We start from the raw sequence: 13,938 nt of genomic DNA, 5'->3' as shown, positions 1-13,938 counted from the left end.
TCGCTTGAACCTAGGAGGCAGAGGTTGCAGTGAGCCGAGATCGCGCCACTACACTCCAGCCTGGGCGACAGAGGGAGACTCCGTCTCAAAAAGAAAAAAAAAGAAAAAAAAAGAAATTGACCAATAATTTGTTGTTTATAATAACACCTCAATAATCTTACCACCTTGCCATGTGCTCTCAAATATCTTGTTTCTCCATACTATGTTCAAACACTCTTAAACTTCAGACAAGTCACTTAGCTATATTATGGCCATCGTAGTGTTGTTGGTTTCTCTTCGTTCACCTTGTCATTGATACAGCTAGATGTGTATTGCCCCTCTCACCACCTGGGGGCCTCCTTCAGCTTCCCGTCTTCCTCCACTTCCGTGCAAAGTAGCTCCTTGATTTACACCTGTCTTTTGAGACAAGCACGCTCAACAGCTAGGCTACCACAGAGTGGTGTGCATACGCAGCTCTTACATTCGCTGACTGTTCATTGTGAAGCCAGGCCCTTGATGAAACTACACCTATCCCTACTGACTGCAACCTATCATCTCGGCAGCATTCAACTACCAGAATCCAAATGGAACCAAACATTAAGAGAAAAATTTTAAAGGACTAAAAGTAATGTCACGCCCTTCCCAGGTCCACTTGCCAACTTTGTATTTTGCATTGAGATACCCTTACAGCCTTGAACAGCCAAAAAAAAAAAAAAGGATGTCTTGTCAAGATTTCTTGACTTTTTGTTTCTAGCACCTTCTGAAAGGGTAGAGCCAATGAAATCCACAAGCTCCGAGATAAGTGGTAAGAAACGAGACAGAATGACTCCTTGACATTCCAGTAAATGTCCTTATGTTCAATGGTTGGTCTTCACAGAAATCACACACGGCAGAAGATGAACAGTTCAGTTGGGGTTGAGACTTCTGCTGTGTCCCCCATTTTGAATGCGGTGAATCCTACTCAAGGCGTGGGTAGATCCTAAAATCTAAAACCCTTAAAGTGTCAAAGTCACATTCCTCCTGGCTCCTCCGCCCTGCATATTCCTGATAACACAGCTAACACTTCTTGTACCAGGTACCATCTTAATTAAGCACTCTACATGTGTTAACTCGCTTAATCTTCACAATAACCCTTCGCGTCCAGCCCATCACTATGCCCATCTCACAGATTAGGAAGATAGAGCACAGGTCAGCAGCTGGTAAGCGGCAGAGCCGGGCAGTCCAGCTCTAACTCAGCTTCACTGTAATACACAACACAGAGGCCTTTTTGTGAGTTTATTTGTGTGCCCAGAATCAGAACAGCAGGATGTGGTGCCATGTATGAAATTTCAGAATGGAAGCCAGCAAATTCCTGCAGCAACAGAAACGCTGAACTGATGGTGCTTGACACAGGGCAGAAGCCTCCTCCTGGTCAACTATAGCTAAGCTTAGGGGAGGCCAGGTGCACACACCCCAGCCAGGAAGGACAGCAAGGAACCGACTGTCACACTGGCGCAGGTGTGGACATTGTTTACCCACTCATTCACCAGACACTTAGTCCCCTCCATTTCCCCTTGCACTTAGTCATCCACTTCGTCTCCACAATTTCCCCTTCCAAACAAACACGAAGAACAGCGCAAAAAGCACAGCCTCTCACATGTGCAAGGAGGTTCATGGCACCTCTGTGATGAAATGCTCACATTATTTCCATTTTTATGTTGTTTTGTTTTACTTTTTATAGCAAACGTGGATTTCTAACATTAAAATTAACTAGTTCATCTTGAAGGAAAGACACTGGCTTCCTTGTGCCTCCAAGAATACTTGGAGGACCCAGCCGACAACTATCTGTGGTCAGGCCGTTGACGATGTGGCCATTCTGCCGCTGCTGAATGGTACTGGTGTAAATCACCTGTCCCCCTCACCCTCTAACTGCCAACCCCTAACCCCCACTCCAAGGCTTTCTCAGACCCCAACTCAAGCTTAGCACAGTGCACCCAAGACACCCAGAGGCACTCCAGCCTCAACTCCCAGCTCCGCCTCTAATGAGCGGTGTGACTCTACGCTGTCACCTCGCCTCCTTGGGACTCAGTTTCCTTATCTGTGAAATGAGGGCTGGTTCAGTCTGTGACTCCTAATCTGTGGGTATCTGACATAATCTACTGTGAAGTGAAGGAGCCTGGTGGAGCCGGGGTAGAAGAAATAGAAATCAGGAAATTAACTAACTAGGACTTTCCCGCTTTCACTCCCTGACAAGGAAGTAATCATTGCTGATACTGATTCAAACTCAGAGGACTTTCCCATACTATATTAAGGGCAGCAAACCTCCAGTTATTCAAGATCCAACAAAGGAATAGCTCAGCTAACATAGCACCTTTCTTAAAAGAGAGAAATGATAAGCAACAAGCCCACACCTGCTATTTATTCTGAAAAGCAATTGCTAAAAGGTCAGAGAATCAGTTGTTTTCCATGATACCATAGATTTGGCCTGATTCTCACACCTTCACACTGTTCTACAATGCAACTGTCTTTTGGATAACTCTGAGACCTAAACAAAATACAAATTTTAAAAGGCATAAGATACAGCCTAAATCATAAAAACAGTAGGCCGGGCACAGTGGTTCTACATGTAATCCCAGCACTTTGGGAGGTGGACATGGGTGGATTGCTGGAGCTCAGGAGTTCAAGACCAGCTTGGGCAACATGGCAAAACTCTGTCTCTACATAAAATAGAAAAATTAGCCAGGCATGGTGGCCCACACCTATAGTCCCACCTACTTGGGAGGTTGAGGTGGGAGGACCTCTTGAGTTGGAGACTTTGAGGCTACAGTGACCCGAGATAGCACCACTGCACCACAGCCTGGGTGACCGAAGGAGACCCTGTCTCAAAAATTAAAAACATTAGGTCGGTGCAAAAGTTATTGTGTTTTATATGGCCAAAAAAAAGTCACATTTGGGAACCAACCCAAATGTCCAACAATGATAGACTGGATTGAGAAAATGTGGCACATATACACCATGGAATACTATGCAGCCATAAAAAATGATGAGTTCATGTCCTTTGTAGGGACATGGATGAAATTGGAAATCATCATTCTCAGTAAACTATCGCAAGAACAAAAAACCAAACACCGCATATTCTCACTCATAGGTGGGAATTGAACAATGAGAACACATGGACACAGGAAGGGGAACATCACACTTCGGGGACTGTTGCGGGGTGGGGGGAGGGGGGAGGGATAGCATTGGGAGATATACCTAATGCTAGATGACGAGTTAGTGGGTGCAGCGCACCAGCATGGCACATGTATACATATGTAACTAACCTGCACATTGCGCACATGTACCATAAAACCTAAAGTAAAAAAAAAAAAAAAAAAAAGTCACTGCGGTTTTTGCCGTAAAAACTGCAATTACTTTTGCACCGACCTAATAAAATAAAAAATAAATAAAAGTATTGTGGTATGGACAGTGTAACTATAACATTAACAATACACTTTGAATTCTAATTCTTTTAAAACAGCCAGCGCTGTGGTCCAACTTTGTTTTCTTATTCAAACTTTATCTTATTCATCTACCAGCAAAAGGGCTGTTTTTGAGGATGAAACAAATTACCAGAGATGACAGCAGTTTGTAAATATATACTATTCTTCAGAAATTTGAGATTACTGTACACACAGATTTAGTATATATAGAGAATTCCACTCATATGCCAAATCTATGCCCCTGTATGCTTTCCACTTATTTATTCACTATTTTAAAATAATGGTACCCAAGTCGTTGTTTCTATTAAACCAGCAATCAAACAAAAGCCTTTGGGGCGATGAGGAGCATCTGTTTGAAAGGGCCAGGTGCCACGCTTGCTGCTTCTCTAAGCTCCCTGGGAAGGGAGAGACAACTCAGAAAACCTACAAACTCTAGCTCCTTCCGGTGCCCGCGTGACCCCCGAGTCCAGGAGCGGGCAGGGGCGCTGCTTGGCTGAGCGCACTGGGCACCTGGTCTGGGTCTGGGCCAGCCCCGCCGCTGCAGCCCAAGGGAGGTGGCGCTGCACTGGCCTCCGCGCGCTCCCGGACCCCACGTGGGGGCGCCCCTGGGTGCCGGCGCGCGGGGAACGTGCTGCGGGGGTGCTGCGCCGGCTGCCACCGTTTCCCGGAACTTCCCTCTTGGAAGATCTCCAGGCGCAGGTCGAGGACGTGCTCCTGCTAGGAGTCTAGAAACTCTAGGCCAGCCCGGACCCTCCCGGGACCTGCACTCCCCGCGGGTGGAAGCACGCGCCGCGTGTCCCTGCCCGATTCCAGAACTTCCCCGAAGGTCCTCAGCCCCGGCAGACCCTCTCCCTCGAAGTTCCCCCCGCCACCCCCTGCAAGCCCCCAGGCCCCCGGGACCGCCGCTCACCTAGCCAGCAGCTCCAGACACCGGACACCGGACACCGGACACCCGCCGCGACCGCTTTCCCCGCCCAACCCCGCACCTGAGCCCGCCCCGGGCGCCGCGAAGGGGTGGAGGCGGGGGTGAGGCTTCCGCCCGCCCGCTCTGGCCCCTGCGCCTCCCATGTACCCATGCAACCCCCGAGGAAATTCCCTTCCCCCTACTCCCACCTCATGCACACTCCCCAAAGCCTCTCCCCACCCCCAGCACCTACCAGTGCTGGGCGCCCCTGGGCAGGGTGGCCCGATCACCCGCCACATCCACTTGGCCGCCAGAAGCCGTCGGGGAAGGGAGGGAGGGAAAGGCAGAGGCGTCCCAAGCGGCGCAGGCGAGCTGAGCAAATACTCCGGCCCGGACGCCAAACAGCTCTTGTAGCCTGCCTGCCCGCCCGCACCGCCCCGCCGCGCCCACATGCCGGGGTGACTGGCGGGGCGCGATCGCGGCCCCACCCGGGCGCCTGGAGGCTCTCCAGGGCCACTCGTCGGCGAGGCTGCGTGGCCTGCGCATCTCGGGCCGCCTGGCCAGCGCGCTGTCCCCGAGCTGCGGTAGTCCGGGGTAGCCTTGCTCCTCTTCTCTCTTAGTTCATGAGACAGGGATCTGCAGTCTGTGATCTCTTGGGGACTGCAGGGCTTAGATTAAATCTGCAGATCTGGGCCTTTCTACGTTTCAGAGCTCGGGGTTCCTTGCTAGGTGGAGGGTAGGAGGGTGCGCAGGCCCCACTCGTTCACTCTGCTTGGGCGTTGCAGGCCAAGGCGACTCTAGAGCTTTTTTTTTTTTTTTCTTTTGTTGACGTTAAGTAAATGATCAAACTCTTTGGCACTTGTCGGTGCAGGTGTGGCTTTGTAGGACAAGATGAAGGAAGGAAAAGGCTGGAAGGAAGGAGACCGCGGTCAACACAGACAGGTGGAGAAAATGAAAGAAAACTGGGGAAAAAGTTAAGATGCTGAAAGGAGTCTTGAGGATTGCAACAAGAACAGGTTGGCTTGATGCCTGAAGACGTCAGGGAGGAGCTGGCAGTCCGCAGTTAGAGGAAATCTTGGAGGAAAATTCAGCAGAAGCACAGCGGAAAGGCATTTCCACTGGAGAGCATTTTCCATGCTAGAGGAGCATGTGGAAGAAAACCGCCTGCTTTGGTGAACCTCCGATTTTGTGTGTTGGGAGAGATGTAATAAACAGTAAACACCAGTAGTCCTCTCCACGGACTACCTGACCTCTTCAGGAGCCTGACATGCTGGGTTCAAACACAAAATGGCATTCCCTGCCTCTTCAAACTGCAGAAGCTATGCAGAGTTACATCAAGCCTCGGGGCAGGCGGCATTGTCAGGAAATAAGACCCAGCTATTTAGGAACCATTCCAGGAATCCCATCAGGGAGGAATTTCTGGTCTAAGGCTTAGTTCCTACTGCAGTTTAAATGATAGCCTATGGAGTGCTTAAGGCTGGAGTGGGATTGGCCCCTGGAAAGCTGCTATGACGAGGTCAAAATGAATCCTAGCCCTGCATGGATGGATCCGTTGAGCTATACAGGATGGTTTATCAGTTAGGAAAAATCCCACAGGACACTGTGACAGCCAGTTACCTTCCTCACACCCAGTCTCTCTCCAGGTCCCGGCAAGTCCTTCCTTATAACAGCTTTATCACTGTGCTACTAACCTCTGTACCTCACTTTCCTCCTCTGAATAAACAGTGTCTGCCTCGGTAAGTTGTTAAGAGGGTTAAATGAGATACTACATGCAAAGAGATTAGAACAGCTCTTGGCATGTGGTGAGTGTTCAAACACATTCACTCAGATCAGTTCATATCACGTTAAGGTACTGTAATTCCAGGTTCCTGCCATCTCACCCTAGGCTGTGGGTTCTGCCCACCATGCCACCTACATTCCAAGTCATTCCCAGGGATCCCGTCCTCCTGGTATTCACACCCTTGCATAGCTCCCCACCACTTTGTAAAGGTTGGTATGCTTGACCTATAGAACCCGGCAGAAGTGATGATGGTATGCCACTTCAGAGATTAAGTAAGGAAACACCTTGGAGCTTCTATCTTGAAATAATATTAACAGCCCAAAGGAACACACGCTGTACACAAATAGTGCAAACAACTCAGAACCCGGACTCTTTCTCGTTTTCTCTCATGTGCCCGTTTCCATCCTTCTTGTCTCTTGAGTCTTTCCTGTATTTGCCATGACCTCTTCTTCTCTTATTTCTATAGTTTCTTCTCCATCCTCTTCATTTGGTCTTCCCTCTCCTCTACCACCTTCTCTTTTTGCTCCCTTTCTCCTGACTCCTGCAATTTCCTCTTTTAATTGGCATGGTCTGGAAGAGAAAAGGTAGATGTTTTTCCCCTAATTTCAAAAGTAGACAATATGAATTTTTTTTTTTTTTTTTTTTTTTTGAGATGGAGTTTCGCTCTTTTTGCCTGGGCTTGGAGTGCAGTGATGCGATCTTGCCTCACTGCAACCTCCGCCTCCTGGGTTCAAGTGATTCTCCTGCCTCAGCCTCCCAAGTAGCTAGGATTACAGGCACGTGCCACCACTGCTGGCTAATTTTGTATTCTGTTTTTTTTTTTTTTTTTTTTTTTAAGTAGAGACAAGGTTTCACCATGTTGGCCAGGCTGGTCTCGAACTCCTTACCTCAGGTGATCTGCCTACCTCGGCCCCCCAAATTGCTGGATTACATCCATGAGCCGCTGTGCCCGGCCAAGAATGTTTTATAATGCTCTAAAAAAAGTCGGGTGGCCTATTACTTGTGGGGCCCTCAGTTACCTTTTCCCTCCCTTTGGGCCAGTACTCTCAGAGGAAAACATTTCCCCCCTCCGTGATCTAGGATGTGTTGTAGGGACGAATGTGGGGAAGACTGCTGACAGGGGCTGGCCACTGACAAGTCACAGACATGGAACATGGTAGCACCAACACATGTGTTCAGGAATGCTCTGCTGCAGCGTTCACTGCCAGAACTCAAAGAGAAAAGCTAAATATCTATTCATTGGTTACTAGTATTTTTAATTTGTCATTTATTCGTAGTAATGAATACCGTGAAACAAATAGCCTACATTTTAATGGATGTGTTCCTTGGCCTTCCTTTTGGAATGTTGCTTAGGAGCCCTACTGCCCAGGGCTGTCAAGTAAAATGGCATAGCATGGCCCTTGTACAACTGTGGGTGGGGAGGGGACAAGCACAGGGATCACTGTGTGTAAGGCACCCCCTGGAGTTGTGCAACACTCCCAGCCCTATTGTTGCCAGAAAGACAGGATAAGCCACTTTGCACTTTTTCTAAGATAAAGATTAATCCTTATTTCAGTTCTACAGACAATGAAAATTACCTTCATATGTTTTCTTCATAAAATAGAGTATTTTTCCTGTCATATTTTATGATCGGCAGCAGAAACCTCAACCACTTTTTAACCGTTAAAGCAGGTATACACTTGTACCACAGTGAATGTAATGTACATATGAAAGAAAAATACAAAAACATTTAAACTTTACTAAAAACTGATCAAATCTCAAAATAAATCTTAATCAGTTCATCAATCATTAAAAATATATTTAGGGTCTGCTGTGTTTTCAGCTCTCTGTGAGCAGTTACATTTGATTTTGAACCATTTTCATTTGTGTATGGTTCTGTATGGGCCTTTATTTCTTCATCTTCATAAACACCAAGATAAATTATTGGTCTTTACATTCATCTTGGAATCAATTACATTATTGTAATATTTAATGTTTTTCCAAGAGTTACCTTTATGGAGTTCTTTCTCTAAAATCCACACTCTGAGTTGCTAATTAGACATTTCTGGTTTCTCATATGTATATATATATGTGTGTGTGTGTATATATGTGTATATATGTATATGTGTGTGTATGTATGTATGTGTGTATATATATGTTTTAGATGGAGTCTCGCTCTGTCACCAGACTGGAGTGTGGTGGCACGATCTTGACTCACTGCAACCTCCACCTACCGGGTTCAAGTGATTCTCCTGCCTCAGCCTCCAGAGTAGCTGAGACTACAGGCGCGTGCCACCATGCCTGGCTAAGTTTTTGTATTTTTAGTAGAGACAGGATTTCTCCATGTTGGTCATGCTGGTCTCAATCTCCTGACCTCGTGATCTGCCCGCTTCAGCCTCCCAAAGTGCTGGGATTACAGGTGTGAGCCACCACGCCTGGCGGTTTCTTATATTTCCATAATACAGTGACAAGCAGCCCATGTCTCACAGAACTGCTGACCTAAAACTTATGGGTGGAATTGGGCAGTCACTATCCCAGCGATATGGGACATCTGCAGTGGCCTATGGTAACCAGTGCTTTTTTATCAGTCAAAGCTCTGAGAAAGGAGCAGAAGCAAACTTTTTCTAATATTCTGGTGTTCCTTGGATCTTCCCAGGCAGTTTTGATAAGGTCTACTAGACTCATAAAATCAAATCTCATCTCTTTTTTGGACCAGATTCAGAAATGGGTTTCCATTTCCTAGCTTCTCTCTTACAGGCAGTCTTTGCAAAAAGTGCACAAATCCCTTTTAGTTTTATAAGGAATTTTCTGCAAATGAGTACAGCAGTTCTCAAGTACATATTAAAATAACCCAGGGAGAATTTCTTTGTGACACTTGCCTCTTTGTCTACTCGTCCAAGGAGTTATTTGATTGGGATGGGATGGAGCGCAGATATCAGCATTTTTTCAAAGCATCCAAGGGGATACTAATGTGTGGCCAAGGTTAAGAGCCACTAAAATATATGGGAATAAAGTTAATTGGCTATGAGAAATGTTGAAAAAGTAGTAGTGGCACTTCCTGGACTTTACTGAAACATATATAAGGCTAGATAATCATCTTCTTTGTTCTGGTTTTTGAGTGAGTTCCTAAAGTCAGTCTGAGATAGACTTTCCACCAAACCCAGACTGTCATTTAATAGGATGGGAATGAAATGAGATGCATAAGATGACAGTGTCTGGCTTCTTATGGGATGCGCAACATACACAAGTTTTCTTCTTTCCTTCCTTCCACTTCTTTCTGGTTTTGAAACCCCCGACATTCCCTCTCCCCCTTTAGCTGAGGAAGGCATTTCCCTCTTTGGCACCAAAGGCTCGCCGTCTCCCACATACACCCCATGCATGGCTCCAAGTGTTCTCCAGATTTCTCTAACTGGAAGTTGAAGTTCATTCTGCCGTTTGGTAAAGTAAGACACTTTGCCTCTTCCTCTAAGTGTATGTTTGAATAAGAGCCAGCTTATGGCCTCTTCGATAAGTACCATTGTTTAAGTTTGAAACAGAATTGGTTTTGGCTGGCGTGTTGGTATTTTAAGGACAATTAAATGTGTGCAACTACAACACCTGGCATAGCTTCTAGTGGAAGGGCATGGTCCATAGATGACAGATCATTCTATACAAATAGATAAATATCAAAGAGGGTAGCTCCCTGAACCCTTCGGAGAGAGGGTTCTAGATTCATAGAAATTATGTAGCCACATTCACCAATTTAAACATCACAGAACTAGTCAGTGGCATACAGAATTAAAACAAAGACTTTCTGATGCATAATCTCTTTACATAATTATTACACTACATTAAGTTAATTAGCTCATTTACCTTACTGAATTCGGGAATGAAAGTGAAGCAAGTTACCATCGGGTCTCTCTTCTAACAGACAGCACCTACATCTCTTGATGGAGAGCAGATGGGAGCTACCTCCAAAGCTGCACTTGTTCGTGGCCGGCTGGGTGTGTACAGGACTCGGCTCCAGTTTCTACTCTCAGTCCTTGGCTCAGAGTTGAAGACCTGCAAGTCACACGCAAGCTTTCGAGCCTGAACAAAGCAACTCCTCTTTTTTTTTTTTTTTTTTTTTTTAGGACGGAGTTTTTCTCTATCACCCAGGCTGGAGTGCAGTGGCTTGATAACTGCTCACTGCAGCCTCAACCTCCCAAGCTCAAATGCTCCTCCCAAGTAGCTAAGACCACAGGCATGTGCCACCAGGCCTGGCTAATTTTTTATTTTTTGTAGAGATGGGGGTTTTGCCATCTTGGCCAGCCTGGTCTTGAACTCCTGGCCTCAAGCGATCTTCCTACCTCAGCCTCCCAGAGCACTGGATTACAGGTGTGAGCCACCGCACCCAGTGTGTGACTCATCTTAAGTACAATAAGAAGGTATTGATGAAAATCCAAACAATTCCAAGTGATTCTTTTAGATCAAATTCTGACCCAGAGAGGAAACATAAAGAAAAAAAGAAGGAAGAAGAAAATGAGAAGAGAAAGAGGAATCAATACCAGAAGGGTAAAAAGAATGGAGGAGATTTTTTAAAAGAAATCTGTAATATAGTTGATTGTATAAGTGAGCTTCACTTTGGTACTTTCCTGTAGAGTCTCAAATCCGCACTTCTTTTTAATAGAGAAATGGTTCACACAAGAGAGAAAGGAAGAATGCCTCTGGGCTTCAGAAATTATCTTGAGAGTCTTTAATGTCTTTAATGAAAGAAGAATTCCTGCCCAATACTGAACTTGAAAGTATGAATTTCATTGTTAGTTTTGGTATCTGGCAAGCAGCATTTCCAAGTTGTTTGAATAAACAGTCTCATTAAATGCCCAGGAACAAAAGACTCCAATCTTACTTTTTTTTTTTTAAGACAGTATTTCCTAGTTAGATTCCAAGGAAGAAATATGTCACTAAAGATTTAGATGACACTTAAAGCTCCAATACTGTTTCTAGTCCTCTGAGGGAGCTATAAATGATAATGACACCATAAATCTGTGCAGATTAACTTTGCAAAGAACTTTCAGGCTATTACTTCCTTCTGTCCTCATAATACGTTTGGTGAGGTAGGCCCTTGTGATCCTCAATTGACACACACAGACGCTTGGGTACAGGGAGTATCAATGACTTGCCTAGGTTTACATAGTAACTTAGGCAGTGGGGGATCCAGGGCTGGGACTCAAGACCTCTAACGTGCAGTCCAAGGCTTTTTCTGCTACACCATGCTATCCCCAGCACACCCTCATTTCCCTAGTTACATTGCATGTATCAGGAAGGCTGGAACTTAACCTCATTATATTTCTGTTCCCAGAGCCTAGCTCAGTGCATGGTATACAGTAAGTACTTAATATATGTTTGTTGGACAAATGAATGCATGTAAATTTGGGTTAGCCCAGGGACAGCCAGAACCTTCCTGATTAACTTGAGTAAGCTCATTTTTGGAAATTAAGCCTAAGTGGCTCTGTAACTTAATAGCTATTAATATGTTCTATAGAATACCTTAACCTCAGGCATGGTTCCTGTAGCCTGAGTGTTCTCAGATGAGATGCTATTCTGTATAAAAGGAGGAGGTGATCTCATGGAGATCATGTTATTATCCTGTCACAGAATCACATGCTTTTATTTTATTTATTTTTCCTTTTGTTTGAGACTGAGTCTCGCTCAGTCACCCAGGCCGATATGCAGTGGCACGATCTCAGCTCACTGCAACCTCTGCCTCCTGGGTTCAAGCAATTCTTGTGTCTCAGCCTCCCGAGTAGCTGGGACTACAGGTGTGTGCCACCTCACCCAGCTAATTTTTGTATTGTTGGTAGAGACAGGGTTTCACTATATTGGCCAGGCTTGTCTCGAACTCCTGACCCCAGGTGATCCGCCTGCCTCAGCCTCCCAAAGTGCTGGGATTACAGGTGTGAGCCACCGTGCCCGGCCTGAGCCACCATGCCTGGCCTGAGCCACCATGCCTGTCCTATTTTTATTTTCTCTTGAAGTTTTATTATTTTTCAAATTATTATTCATTACATGCAGTGATATATATATATATATTTATCCCTAAAATGTGAGTGATACTGATTTGAGTAACCATTGTGTTGAAATACAGCATTTCTAGAACTCTGACACAGAGTGATTAGTATTTACATGATTCTTCTTACAATTTTAGTAATATGCCATCTTGAATTATTATTCAATCATTTCATTATTCTTGATTCCCCAACTAGATTGTAAATTACTTTAGACCATGACTTGTGCATTTATTTTATTTATTGTATATACCCCTCATGCCTAATGAAGGACTGACTGCACAAAGATGAATTTCTTAGTGTCTAAATCAAAGGATGTAGAATTCTCTTGACGATTTAGTTTGAAAATGTTTGTAAGATAATTTTCTTTTTAATTTATATTGATCCAACTTAACGAATACTATAGTTAGAATGAAATGTTTTATTAAATTCTTCATAGTCTTTCATAAAAGTCATATATATACATATACATATACATATGTGTGTGTGTGTATATATATATATAGTTTTGTTTTGTGTTGTTTTGTTTGAGTCAGAGTCTCACTCCCGTTTCCCCACTGGAGTGCAGTGGCGCAACCTGGGCTCTCTTCAGTCTCAACTTCCCAAGATCAGGTGATCCTCCCACCTCAGCCTCCCAAGCAGCTGGGACCACAGGCATGTACCAATATGCCCAGCTAATTTTTTGTACTTTTTGTAGAGATGGGGTTTCATCATGTTGCCCAAGCTGCTCTGGAATTCATGGGCTCAATAGATCTGTCCGCTTTGGCCTCCCAAAGTGCTGGGATTACAGGCATGAGCCACCGTGCCTGGCCAATAGCTATATATTTTTATAATAAAACATTTTTTTTCCTAGGGCAAACAATAGAGACAGAATTGAGGGTGCTGCTTCTAGGATGTTTGAGTTAAAAAGCCACACATGGCTCTCCTCTTCCTTCCCTTCCTGCATTTCTTCTCTTCTTGCTTTTCATCTCTTCGTACTCACATGATATGCTTGGAACACACAGGGGTGTAGTTTTGATGGATAACGTGAAAGGAAAATGAATGATTGCTTCTGCTTGTTCATCAAACATGTGGTAAGCCTCTGTTAGTGCTGGGGGAAAATGAAAGGAAACAGTCCCTGATGGCAGTGAGCATAATATCTAAAAGAGTAAAATGTCATGAATGAAAATAATTATAATGCTTTAAATAAAGAAGTAGAAAGTATAAGTGCCAAAAAGGCCACGGAGACGAAGTTGTGAGCATTCAGGAGAAGAGAGATTACATCAACATGGAGGGATCAGTAGTGTTTTCACGGAGGATGTGGTATTTCAGATGGGTCTTCAAGGAGGAATCTGACATAGACAAGCCAAAAAGAGACACAAAGGCATTCCAGGCAAAGAGATTCTAAGAGCAAAGGCTTGGAGATAAGAAAGATGGCCTTACATAGAGAACTGTGATTCTAGGGTGATGAAGAGGAGTTAGGAATGATATGGCCAGTGGGATTTTTTAAGATTAGACTGAAGGGAGCCAGGAATGCAGAACCAAAATTATATATTTTTCTCATTGACTATTGGTGAGCTTTTAGAGGGGAGTACTGTATTTTAGAAAGATTAATCTGGCAGTATCTGAACAAGGAGAGATTGAAGGCAAAGTGAACAAGTTCAAAACAAGGGCTTAAATTATAGTGACAGGAATAAAAAGGAGGAAGAAAATTGATATAATTTAGATAATACTGGAGGTGGGGTTTGGTTTGGATCATGGGAGCGGATCCCTCATGACTTGGTGCTATCTTCATGATAGTGAGTGAGTTCTTGCGTTATCTGGTCATTT

At 44.7% G+C, this 13,938-nt stretch overlaps 1 protein-coding gene across 4 annotated transcripts in view; it reads right to left on the bottom strand.

Moving 5' to 3' along the window:
• The window catches only part of SH2D4A (SH2 domain containing 4A), an 82,601-nt gene extending 77,738 nt beyond the window's left edge, over positions 1-4,863 (bottom strand). For 2 of the 4 annotated variants that reach the window (XM_054499199.2, XM_054499201.2), the window contains exon 1: positions 4,351-4,477. The gene's annotated coding sequence lies outside the window, so the exon portion shown is untranslated. Of the gene's footprint in view, positions 1-4,350; positions 4,478-4,597 lie in introns of those variants that run through there. The other 2 variants (XM_054499198.2, XM_054499200.2) reach the window with 2 other exon arrangements.
• Positions 4,864-13,938: the final 9,075 nt, after the last annotated feature.

Source organism: Pongo pygmaeus, chromosome 7, assembly GCF_028885625.2.
Source record: "Pongo pygmaeus isolate AG05252 chromosome 7, NHGRI_mPonPyg2-v2.0_pri, whole genome shotgun sequence".
Classification (NCBI taxonomy): Eukaryota; Metazoa; Chordata; class Mammalia; order Primates; family Hominidae; genus Pongo; species Pongo pygmaeus.
Note: the sequence above shows the minus strand (reverse complement) of the source record. Positions and strands in the feature narration are given on the sequence as shown.